Source organism: Anser cygnoides, chromosome Z (assembly GCF_040182565.1).
Source record: "Anser cygnoides isolate HZ-2024a breed goose chromosome Z, Taihu_goose_T2T_genome, whole genome shotgun sequence".
NCBI lineage: Eukaryota > Metazoa > Chordata > Aves > Anseriformes > Anatidae > Anser > Anser cygnoides.
In genome coordinates this window covers 5,859,335-5,872,609 of record NC_089912.1, presented here as the reverse complement: position 1 = coordinate 5,872,609, position 13,275 = coordinate 5,859,335, and positions in this window count along the sequence as shown.

The window sequence follows — 13,275 nt, the reverse complement described above, 5'->3', positions numbered from 1 at the left end:
TACTGTCAGCAACAGCAAGTCAGAAGAAAAGAGTAGATTTCCAGACTTTTGGAAGTAATAGAGCTGTGGCTGACATATATTTGGGACAGAAATCATTCCATCTGCCATGGACAAGAACTGGAAGAGATTTGGTATTATCTTTTACACAGTTGTATCAGGATTCATAGAGTAACACTGCAACTAAAGAAAAGAGCTACCAGGAATGCATGTTTACCCAGAGACATTGTTTTTATCCTGTTGTCACCATGGAATCACACTGCAATGGTATTTTAGGTTGCTTTGGAACTCACTTCCACTTTGTTTGCCATACCTGTCAGCCATGTAGAGAGGTGTTGAGGTTTAACCCCAGCAGGCAGCTTAGCACCACACAGACACGTGATCATAATTCTCAGGTGGGATGGGGGAGAGAATCAGAAAGGTAAAAGTACAAGAACTCATGGGCTGAGATAAAGACAGTTTACCAGGTAAAGCAAAAACTGTGTACACAAGTCAAGCAAAATTAGAAATTTATTCACTGCTTCCCATCATAAGGCAGATGTTCAGCCACTTCCAGGAAAGCAAAATTCTGTCAATCCAAACAATCTCCCCCCCCTTCCCACCCTGCTCAGCTCTCCCCCTTCTTCTGTACCTCAGCTTTAATTGGCAAACTCGATGTTATGGGACATCCCTTTGTCCAGCTGGGGTCAGCTGTCCTGGTTTTGTCCTCTCCCAGCTCCTCGTGGACCCCCAGCCTCTTCGCTGGCAGAGCAGTGTGAGAAGCTGGAAAGGCCTCGAGTCTGCGTAAGCGCTGCTCTGCAACAACTGAAATATTGGTACGTTATCCATGCTATTTTAATCAAAAATCCAAAACACAGCATTGTGTGAGCATGTTGAGGAAAATTAAATCTATCCCAGCCAAAACCATGGCAAGAGGTCATCTTTCTCATAGGGGTTCCCAATGGCCATTTGGAGAAGCCTGGAAAACTACATAGTGGATAGTTATTATTTGCTACTCTGTACAATATGTAGGTCTTTAATGATGATGTTACACCATACATTAACCCATATAGGCAGGATATGACACAAGAAAAATTATCAAATATTTTAAAAACATGAAATAAATATACTTTTTCTTAAATTGTTCATGGACTAGTAGTGAACATAGCTTACTTAACCAAGATATGACTCTGTTTAAAAAAAAAAAAAAAATCCAGATCAAGACATTTATTACAACAAATACATTCACAACTGCTACAATATAGCAAATTATATAGGAATAAGTACATTTCACTGAACTCACCTTCAGTCTATCCAAAAGCCATAGCTACATCTTTGCTTGTTGACCGTTATACTTTTCCACAGCAAGGACATTAAGTAAGACTATTAACTGAAAAACTCCTAAATTTGTCTTCATAAGTAGATGCAAAGGTTTTGATAATTCTTGTATTGGGTTTACGTGGCAAGGTTTTGGTAGCGGGGGGCTGCAGGTGTAGTCTCTGTGAGAAGAGTCCAGAAGCTGCACCATGGTGAATAAGGCCTGCTCCAAAGGAACCCACAACTGCTCAGAGCTGAGCCAATAAGCGATCTTGTCTATGCTTCTGTGAGAGCAGATTGAAGAAAGGGAAGAAGAACTGCTAGAGAACAGCAGCTGGGAGTGAGAGGAGTGAGCACCAGCCCTGCAGCCCCCAGGTGAGTGCATCAGGAGGGCAGGAGGTGCTCCAGGCAGGCAGCAGCAGTTCCCCTGCGGCCTGTGGAGAGGCCCCTGGTGGAGCAGGCTGTCCCCCTGCAGCCCACGGGTCCCACACGGAGCAGATCTCCACGCTGCAGCCCGTGGAGGAGCCCCCGGTGGAGCAGGTGGATGTGGCCTGGAGGAGGCTGCGGCCCATGGAGAGCCCCCGCAGGAGCAGGCCCCGGGCCGGAGCTGCAGCCCGTGGAGAGGAGCCCACGCAGGAGCAGGGGGTCTGGGGGGAGCTGCCGCCCGTGGGGGACCCGTGCTGGAGCAGTTTGCTCCTGGGGGATGGATGGACCCCGTGGTACGGAGCCGTGTGGGAGCAGTTCCTGAAGAGCTGCTGCCTGTGGGCAGCCCCCCCAGGCTCAGTTCGGGAAGGACGGCATCCCGTGGGAGGGACCCCACGGGGAGCAGGGGCAGAGAGGGACCGTGAAGGAGCAGCGGAGACGAAGCGTCAGGGACTGACCGCAGCCCCCATTCCCCGTTCCCCTGTGCCACTTGGGGGGAGGAGGTGGAAGAGGGTGGATGGGGGGGAAGATGGTTTTAGTTTGGTTTTAGTTTCTCACTGCTCTAGTCTTGTTAGTTGGCAATAAACTTGATTAATCTTCCTGTGTTGAGTCTGTTTGCCCATGAGGGTATTTGTTGAATGCCCTCTCTGTCCTTATCTCCCTTGGGCTCTTTCCATTGCATTTTCTTCCCTTTTTCCTTTGAGGAGGGGGAGTGAGAGAGAGGTTGTGGTGAAGTTCAGCAGAGGTTAAAAAGAAAAAAAAAAAAAAAGAAAAAAAAAAACTCCATTTTTAACTTTTCTCAATCTTTTCCTATGTGTTAACAACTAGATCAACTCGATTATCTATTTGAAATGTTCCATCTCAGTGAAGTGTGGAAGTACTTTGTTCTTTATTATATTTTTCTCATCAAGGACATTCTATAAAAAAAAAAAACAGACACCTTTCCGACAGCCAAGATGCTTGCTTCACGCAAGCTTGACGACTCTCAACTATTCCTATACCCTCTTTCTGGATGTAACAAAATAAAATAAATAAATAAATAAATAAGCAGAAAAGAAAACAACAGAGCTCTCATTTTTTCTCCCACCTCCTCCTGCCCAGCCCTAAGAACAGGAAGCATTTTCTCATATACCCAAGTCTGAGAGCACCCACAACTCTGGGCTCAGTTCAGTCCTTTTTAACAAGCTGAAAGGACTGCTACTGCTTGAACAAGGTTTACTAGAAGTGTGTAAGCCACCCTTTTTCTACTAGACACTACTGAATTTGTTTCTGCTTGAGCTCTTTGAATTGCTTAAACACTTTACTCAGAACTCTAAGTCGGAGTTGAAACTCCCTAAAACAACTAACTTGTATAGGGAAGTTTTATTCAAGAAAATTAAACATAATACTAACGTGAATATCTTACTCTCATTCATATTTTGAAATGTTTATCATCGGGCAGGATCTTTTTCTTCCATCCCACTTCCACAGATGGAATACGATTTGTTTCTCCATCGCCGTGTGGTGTGACAGACAGTACAATTAAAGATAAAAAACAAACGTCCTGGTGTTATTTAACAGATTACTCTGTCGTAACTGCATGTAAAACATATATTTCCCCTGCATTGCCGCTGAGCAGCTAGTCTATGGACCTCTGACACACCATTACACTGAGATCCAATGGACATGACAACACATACTCACTGTGGGTTAGCAGTGCACAAATGCGACAACTATTGTGGGAAGAAGAGGGTAGGTGAGCAGCCACTCTTCAGCTACAATTGTCACCTGCATAATTTTGCACAGATAGCATTTTTAATGTCTTACTGAAGCCAGGTCAAATAAAATCAGTACTTTTCAGCCTTGTTTGATTTCCTTTCACCTGCTTATTTAGCCAAAAGCAAAATATGCATTTCAAAATTCTTCACATTAAAATGTCAATAAAATATCAGCTCTCTATCAATCTATAGACCAAAATGTAATATTCACTAAATAATTTTTTAAATTAATTATGTGATTTTGTTAATCCAGGACCTCCCTCCAATGCTCAGAAAATGTATATTTATTTAATATAGAAGTACATACATCTGCGTGCATTTTCTATCATCATTTTTCCTGTAATTTCTTAATTAATCTTATTAATGGGAACTACTAAAATAAAATTAAAAAAAAAAAAAGTTATTTGTTTTAAAGGCACTGGGGAGCCTTCTTACATCGGGACTGCATGTAGCAATAATTTCTTTTGGGTAGAAATACTAACAGTGTTATTGGCCTTTGGCTTTCTCTTACAAGTACAGCACCACTAATGACCTACTAAGTCTGTCCCCTTCAGAAATTTCAGCAGAAATATAAAATGTGGAGAAGGGCACAAAAAGCTGTTTCAGAGAATGGAGATGGTGAGAAATAAGCTTGTCAGTCACTCTTGTGGTTTCCCCCTTAACTGACATATATCTGCATTAATACATGTTTTAGCTAAGTGCTAGTAATCTATCCAGGGGGAGTTAAAGGCTGAAAGAAAATGCTTAAAATGTAGGCTGCTGTCAATGACTGGAAACAGACTAGTTTATTGCCATATGAACACCAATCTATCACTCAGGGCATAGTATCAGGGGATTACAAGTGCTACTGATATTTGTCAGAATGCGTTTCCTCTTTTTACCTGCAGCTTTACTCTGTCTCTGTCCAAAATAATGATCGTGTTGATCCAAGCCTTTTGCTGTGATGAAATAGTGCTTGGCAGGTATGAGGCTACTGGGGAAAGTGCCGTACACTCAACAGTGCTTTGATGAAGTCTGCTCCCAAATAGGCTGCTACTGTAGTTGAAAACAGAACCATGACTAGGCCTTCTTTCTTTCCACCTGTGCTTTTATGACAAAAGATAGAAAAGAGGTTTCATAGAGTTAGTGAGATGACAGTACTCTTCTTGATGATTCCAACAGAAAAAATGGTACGCTTTCATGTGCAAAACCACCAAGCTCTCTCATGCATCTCCCCTTTTCCTTGACTTGTGAATACAATAAGCTACAGAAACTGCCCTCCCCACTCAAAAAAATAAATAAATAAATAAATAAAAAATAAAAAAAAACACTTGTGAGGAAAAAAAACCTGCAAAACTGAGTTCTACTCACTGATGCCACTATATAAGTTTTTCTTATTTTTTTTTTTTTTTAGTCTCTTAAATTGGTTTATTGCTGAAGGTTTACCTAGAGTCTTCAGTTCTGAGGAAGCTTGAGCAGGATGGGCTAGATGTAAAGAAAGGTAACAATACTGGATTAGAAATATCAGGAATACAAAAAAAAATGTATATCTTTCTCTTTCATCTTTCTTTTTTCTTTATCTTTCTTTTTTTTTTTAATCTTTCTTTTATCTTTCTTTTCACATATGAGTTCAGGATTTTAGTTCAGTTAATTTTGCTTTTTGAATTATAATTTTAAAAGATTTATAGAGATAATAAAAGAATTATAGAGATAATAAATGTTGGCAATCCTAGTAAGCATAATAGTAAAACGCTATTTTAGCAATGCATGTTTCTCCATGATTAAGGCGTAAAACAAAACAACAATAACAAAAAAATAGATTTCTATACTCCTGGAGTTTTAATAACCACAGCTGGAATCATCAAATCCAAAGACTGGAAATTTTTACAAAAGGTTGCCTGGTGGTTTTTGTTAAAAGAAAGTTAAATATGCAATTTAATACAGTTAAATAGTTACTGGAGACTGGGAAAAAAAAAAAAAAAAAGAAAAAAAAAAGATGCATACATTCCTCTTTGATTTTGAAGAGTGGATATTTTAGTGGATGTGGTTAAAAGAAACACACTAATTCAGTTTAATCTGACTTTGGAAGTTACAATATAGATTTGTTTATCTGAACTGTGGCTCTTTCCTTAGACAATAGACATAAATTAGCATATTCATTTGTCAGCTTTAGAATGAGATTATATAAATTACAGAAACAGCTCTTTTTTACATTTACATTTTTTTCTGCCTTAGATTCAGCTAGGCTCAGATGTTGAATGCAGACATCTAGATTTGGTCAAATTAATCCAGTTTTAATGATATTCCTATATCAATAAGTAAAATAGGTAGAGGGAGCAGCTTTGACACAATGTCGCTTTTAATCCATGTTCTGTAATTGACAGCATGCACTTTGTAATAGTTTGGTTTCATCCCAGTCAGCACCATCTGAGAAGATGCCTTACAGCATGTTGGAAGACAAAACACATGAGACAAAACTCGTTGCAGGCTGCAAATTATCACTACTCATCACTGGTCTCCATCTGGACATTGAGCCTCTCTCTGCAACTCTTTAGATGTGTGTGGCCAACCAGCCAATTCCTTATCCATCAAATAGTCCTTCCTTCAAGATATTATCTGTTCAATTTAGAGACAATATCTTCATTTTCATGCTACAAAAATGTCATCTAGTGGATGCAGTCCTAATTTAATCTCAGACCAGTTTAACAGGGAAAAAATACATTTACATACTCAGCTACAGAGGAACAACCTGAAGCCCATCAGAACACTACGACCAAGCTCTGTGTAGTACAGATGCAGCAGGCTGTTCAAGTTGGTCTTACATCAGAAACCAGTCCTGATCCTGTTTTATTCAGCAGCATGGCCACAATTTTGGGTGGGTGAGAGTTAATTTTATTTACAGAGGCTCACGTGATGTCGTGTTTTTGATTTTTGATGAAAAGGCCGTTGATAGCACACCTGTATTTTAGGTGTTGCTGAACAATGCTTACACAGAGCCAAGCACTGTCCTGTTTCTCACACTGCCCTGCCAGCAAGGAGTCTGGAGGTGCAACAAGAGGTAGGAGGGAACACAGCCAGGCCAGCTGGCCCAAGGGGGACCAAAATGATGTCCCATTCCATATGGCATCATACTCAGCAATAAAAGCTGGGGTAAAAAAGGAGGAGGGAGGGAGGAGGGGATGTTCAGAGTGATGGCATTCGTCTTCTCAAGAAACGTGATGAGCCCTGCATTCCTGGAACTGACTGAGCAGCTGCCTGCTGATAGGAAGCAGTGAATGAATACTTTGTTTTGCCTCCCTTTTTTACACAGCTTTTGCTTTACCTAGTAAACTGTCTTTATCTCAGCCCATGAGTTCTCACACTTTTACCTTTCTGATTATGTCCCCCATCCCACTGGTAGGGAGAGAGCAGGTGGGTATTGCTAAGCTGCATAACAGGGTTTAACCATGACTAGGATATAGCCTACAAAGCTGTTTAGAGTGCTGAATGTTGGTCCTACATAATTAATTTGAAAATCAGTCAGAAATCAGAAACAACAAATGCAGACGTGGTAAGATGACTGATCAAAGAAAATGTATATAGCTAACTGTCATAGTTGCTAAATAAGTGATGTTTTCTCTGGTTGTTTTCTCAGAAAGTTTGATCTGTCTCAATCGCATTATTAGTAGCTACATGCAAAATACAAAACCTTGAGGCGTGAGAAAAAGAACCCATTTTGCTACAAGTGCTGCAAAAAGACTTGGCATTTTCCTACTCTTTCATAATCCTTGAAAACTGAGGGTGGTAATTGACTTCTGCTGAATACAAGATGTCATTTTCAAGGAGAAAAGAAAGTTTACATGGTTATAAAGTTTAGAAGGAAACCAGAAGTCAATTTTTTTCAAATTGTCAGAAGTGACCTTGGTGTTTGTATGCCACTAATGAATCACTGACCTTCTGCCAAGGTCATTTCCCATGGTTACAGCAAGAATCATAAGATAAAGATCCCAGGTTTCTTGCAAATTTGAGCGAGGACATGCAAGACTATGCTTGTGCTGTAAAAGCTTAATATTATAAGAGGGGAGAGTAACATGATTGGATGTACACAAAAGGATCCTGAAATAGGTAATAAAATTAAGTATTTAGGTAGTACTAGCTGATAGGGATTCTGGAACTAACCTCAGCAGGGATTTGCAGACTTCTACTTAGCATTGCAATTTCTCAGCAGGCATGCACAATGTAGCTTTAATAGTCAGTGTTCTTCCAGGTCAATCTCCTGCATCAAGCAGATCTGCTTTTATTGTAAAAAAAAATATATATATATATATATATATATTTTTAAGGAATAATTCTACAACCTGAAATTCCAATAAAAGCATGAGTTTGTACTACACAGAGAAAAGACAGCAAAATCCAAAACAATGGGCTAGCTTTAGAACTGGTGTACAAATGTCAGTCTGAAAAAGGCTATCACCTAACTAATGAATACCTATGTCTATAACTGGTTATAGCTGGTTACTTATATACACTAAAAGCTCACTTTAAAAAACATATGTATTTATAAACAAGCCAAATTCATTATGGTATTTAAAATCTCGATGCTACGAAATCCGATTGTTTCCTGTGAAATTCTTGACACTCTTGAAGCGAATGTACTGTAAAATAAATGGAAGTGTCACCCATGTTGGCATAAAATTACGTTCAGCAAGAAGGAAAGGATATTTTAAGGAACGATTTGGTGTCATTAAAAAAAAAAAAAAAGTGTAACCAATCATGTGTAACCCTGGACATAACGGCTATTTCTGGATTTACTTTGTAAACAGCTAACTTCTCTGAAGTTTAGAAACTGTAGCTTTTATTAAGCACTTATGAACCAGGATTAAATGAAGAAAAAATGAAATTAATATGTAAATAATTTATGTAGCCAACTCAGTTCATGTTTTTGGAAATTTCTCCTCCTACTATACTGTTCAGACCTTTACTGTAAGTGTTAGCATTGTCAGTGCCTTCCAGAACATTGACTGATCAGAACTTAAAGGTATGGCAGCAGAGAATTTATTTGGATTCATGATAATAATGAGACAAATATCCTGAGAATGTAAGCAAATTCAATTTCATTAGAGATCTACTATCGTGCAAAAGTCTTAATAGTTTTGTAATTAATTGGATTGATGTTATTAAACTAAGAATTTAGGCATGCATATGTAAATTAAACACAATAGCAACTATGCTGACATATCCTCTACTACACATTATAAATACCCTCGAATACTGATAACTCATCTCCTGGGAGAAAAGTTGATCAGCTTAACTGTGGGAGTAAATTGCTGAACTTCCCACACAGCTGCTTGGTTGCTTGGTCAAGTTTTTAAAGCATAATATGACTACGTAGGAAATCATTCCTGGTTTTCTGTAATTACAATACCACTGTTGTCACTTAAAAATTAACAAGGTTCTAACAGTCAAGATAAATTGTAATTCATGGTTTGGATTGCAGCCTTCATCACAGTCATACACCCAAACAGGTCAGAGCTGGAGCTGGTCAAAGAAACTGCAGAACTTTTCTCATCAGAATGCACTGTTCTGCAAACATTAAAAAAAAAAAAAAAAAAAAAAAAAAAAAAACTATTCATGAAATTAGGTGATTTTACAAGTATTTCAATTAATACTATGTTTAGGAAATAAAATTGGTGCAATATGAAATAATTTCCAGTTAAATATTTTAATATTATCTCTCTTTTTTGAAAGTTTTATTTTGTTTTTACTTCCATATATTTAAATCTCATATATATCAATGACAAAACATAAAATGGATTTAAAATATTTTGAGTCAAACACTTTTTGAAAAACTTGGAGTCATCAAAGAGGGAAAGGTTTTGTAATTTTTGGTTTTCTTTCTTTTTCTTTCTTTCTTTCTTTCTTTCTTTCTTTCTTTCTTTCTTTCTTTCTTTCTTTCTTTCTTTCTTTCTTTCTTTCTCTCTTTCTTTCTCTCTTTCTTTCTCTCTTTCTTTCTCTCTTTCTCTTTCTTTCTTTTTCTTACTTCCTTTCTTCCTTTCTTCCTTTTGAAAAAGTCGTGCAGTATGCACAAACTCTCACATTAATATAAATCTGTCCCCCACATATACCTCCACGGGGTCCTCTCTTTGCAAAATAGTTTTTCTTCTGCTACACCCACCTTTCTATTATTTGTCTATCTTAGATTTCCAGAGGACATCCGCACAAAACTGTTATTTTGTTCATTTCCTCTTAAGAAGAGAAAAGAAACGCAGACAAGGTTTGATTCTTGCTGGTCATCTTCATCCTCAAAACTGTAGGAAATAGAAGGACAAGCCATGCCCAGTGGACCCTTAGCTGTATTCCACAGTGATGCTCTGGAGCTTGCACAAGTCTGAAGGAAGTCTATTAGTCTGGAGCTCAGAAAATGTTTCCTGTGCTTAGGAGTATTCTCCTACAGTAGTAATACGATTCAGAAAATATAATATTTAGATAGCTCATCCCTAAAGTCATCCTGAGGGAAAGTTTAGAGCACTGATGATACAACTATTCAGCAACCCACCTCCTATCACTACTGTGATTATGAGGTTTCTCTGAAGCCATCTGTTCACTTTTAATAAATGCAATCGAGTACTAATAAGTGACTAAAGACAGTAACTCTTTATTTTAGTGCTACATTAAATTAGCTCTTTATTACAATAGAATTTTATGGCTGTATTCATGACATACAAATTAATTTTAATTGAATGCATTGTTATTAGTAAGATTACAGTGCATACCAAGGAGTTAAGAAGGACATGACACTCAAAAAAATAAAATATAAAAAATAAAAAATAAATTCAGTAAAGAAATGCATTGCATTTCAAAGCTATTTTATTCTTTGCTGTAGCTTTTAGTTAGTAAATCCACATCACTCTAATACATGGATATATAAAAGATAGCGAGATCCTTACCATCCACAAATCTTGGACAATGTTTTGACCTGTTTTCTTATTCTTCATTTTTCTTTGTTTCAAGAGCCATTTTAAGTTATCTTTACAAGGGTCTGTGGCATCCTTCCACACTGGTCATCCTGTTTAAATTTATAGAGCTTGGACAATAAAATCCAGTTTTCCTGACATGTCAGACAGGAAAATATTGCCATATTAGGTGGGTGTTCTTGAGCAACCTCTGAATAGAACAGCTTTAGGACCAAGATTTCAGAAGGCTTATACCAGATCTACCATGAACAATCCCTTAAATGCATTTCATAGGTGAATAGTCCATGCAATATTTTTTTATTTTATGCATTTATTTATTTTTAATAATTACACAGTCAGCTATGTGCCCTTGCAAAAAGAAGGTAAATGGTATCCTGGGCTGCATTAGGCAAGTGTTGTGGTTAAATCGTGTTAGGCAGCACAGCAACACCTAACTGCTTGCTCACTCCCAGCAGGATGAGGGTTGTAATCAGAAAGGTAAAAGTGTGAGAGAACTCATGGGTTGAGATAAAGACAGTTTACTAGGTAAAGCAAAAGCTGTGTACACAAGCAAAGCAATTCAAGAAGGATCGTTTCAGCAATGTTGAAATTTCTTCTTCTCCTTTGTGGACATCTTTTAGTTTAGTTAAAATCCAAAATAAAGCCTTTTACTGGAAACTTAACAACAACTCATCTCACATCTTATTTAAATATTGTCACATTCAAATTGAGGATTGTACAGATTGTAGAAACTCCACTTGTAAAATAGTAGAAATTCCACTTTCAAAGAGCTGGCTATTCCAGGTGCTGTGATTCGAAGGTCATAAAGTTATCTAAGCTATTTATGTTCTGACCTGTGTTTTCATACAGATATAGAGGGCTCAACAGATTGGTCAACTAATGCCTGTGATGTTTGCATCACAGGGCATCATTTGAACTAGTATTAAAATTTATAATAAGTAAATCCTTTGTTTCAGAAACTGAAGAAATAATCTAGCAGTGGGTCTGAATATTCTTGCCTATTTACATGTCAGTTGCTCTTTGATACCTCTTAAAATTAAGCTATAAACTTCTTTGCGCTAAATTGCTGCTTTATGAATCTCTGTGCAGACGCAGTACAGTTCTCAACATTTGATACTCTTTCTTTTACAAACTTAAAATTAATTGGATCACATACACTAAAAGCCAAAAATGAGTAGGCCAAGACAAAATATCAGTCCTCTTCCAACTTGCAATAATTTGATATTGAGAAAAACATTTTTTTTTGGCCTTTGTGATAGTATGCAAATCTATGCCTCCATCTAAAGAGAACTTTATTATTATGGAGCTACATTTTGATGGCTACGCCAGACTCACACAGCTTGTTTATTTCTCTGTCTAGACTTATTTATAAATGTCAATGTAATATGTTACATTACTTCCTTTTCATGGACTGACAAAACAATGAGATATTCCAAGCAACATAACAGCCACACTGTAGTTAAGATATTCCCCAGTGGCAACAGCTCATATTATAATGTTAATAGTGGAGAAAAACACTTCAGACACTTCTTCTCAGAGTCAAAACCTGAAAGTTGTTGAATGTGTCACAACACATTTTTACTTTCAAAGAGTGACTCTAAATCTTTAACCTGTATCTTCTATGGGGAAAGGATTACACATTGACATCAGAGAGAAATAAGAATTACTTAACACATTGCAAGAGCAGGATAAAGCAAAGTACTACCAGAAAGCACCTTGCAAGACTAAAATCAAATAGTTGCATGTGTGTGTGTGTATACACACACACATATAGTTGTCAATCTCAAAGATTTGGGTCTGTTATAAGCCTGTTTCAAGACTATCAACATTTATGTTTCTAAGTCTGGCGAAGGGACTTAAAAATGTAAAGTAAGTAAAGACTTGATCTATTTTTGCTAGTGTTTTGTTGTTGCTGTTGTTGTTTTTCTTTTCTATCATGCCTCCTACATACCTAGTTGAAGATGAGAGAATATTACAGATCAAACCTCTCTGGTCACAGCTGAGAATACTGCAATGTCAGTAAAGATAAACAGAATTGCAGACGAACAAAAGATCCTGATATGCTGGCTGAGACTTTGTTGTTCTTGTTGTTTCTTTTCTTTGTTCTTTATTTTATAAGTGAGTGGGATAGAAATTAATAAATAGGAAAGGCCGGTGGGGAATGTAAAGCTCAAGGACAGTCTGAATTGCAGTAACCATGAAATGGTGCAGCTTAGGATCCTGAGGGCAGTGAGGAGGGCACACAGGAAGCTCACTGTCCAGGGCTTCAGGAGAGCAGACTTTGGCCTCCTCAGGGATCTGCTTAGTAGACTACTGTGGGATAAAACCTTGGAGGGAAGAGGGGCCCAAGAAAGCTGGCTAATATTCAAGGATCACCTCCTCCAAGCTCAGGAATAATGCATCCCAACATAGAGGAAGTCAGCCAAAAATGCCAGGAGGCCTGCATGGATGTACAAGTAGCTCCTGGGCAAAGTCAAGCAGAAAAAGGAGGTCTACAGGTGGTGGAAGCAATCACAGGTAGCCTAGAAAGAATATAGAAAATTTGTCTGAGCAGCCAGGGATCAGGTTAAGAAAACTAAAACCCTACTAGAATTAAATTTGGCCAGGGATGTCAAGGGCAACAGGAAAGGCTTCTGTAGGTACATTGGTGATAAAAAGAAGACTAGGGAAGTTGTGGGTCCTGTCTGAAAAGAAACAGGAGACCTGGTTACTCAGTATATGGAAAAGCCTGAGGTACTCAATAATTTTTTTGCCTCAGTCTCCATTGTCAAGAACTCTAGCCACATAGCCCAAGTACCAGAAGGCAAAGGCAGGGACTGGGAGAATGAAGAACCACCCTCTATTGGAGAAAATCAGGTTTGAAACCATAT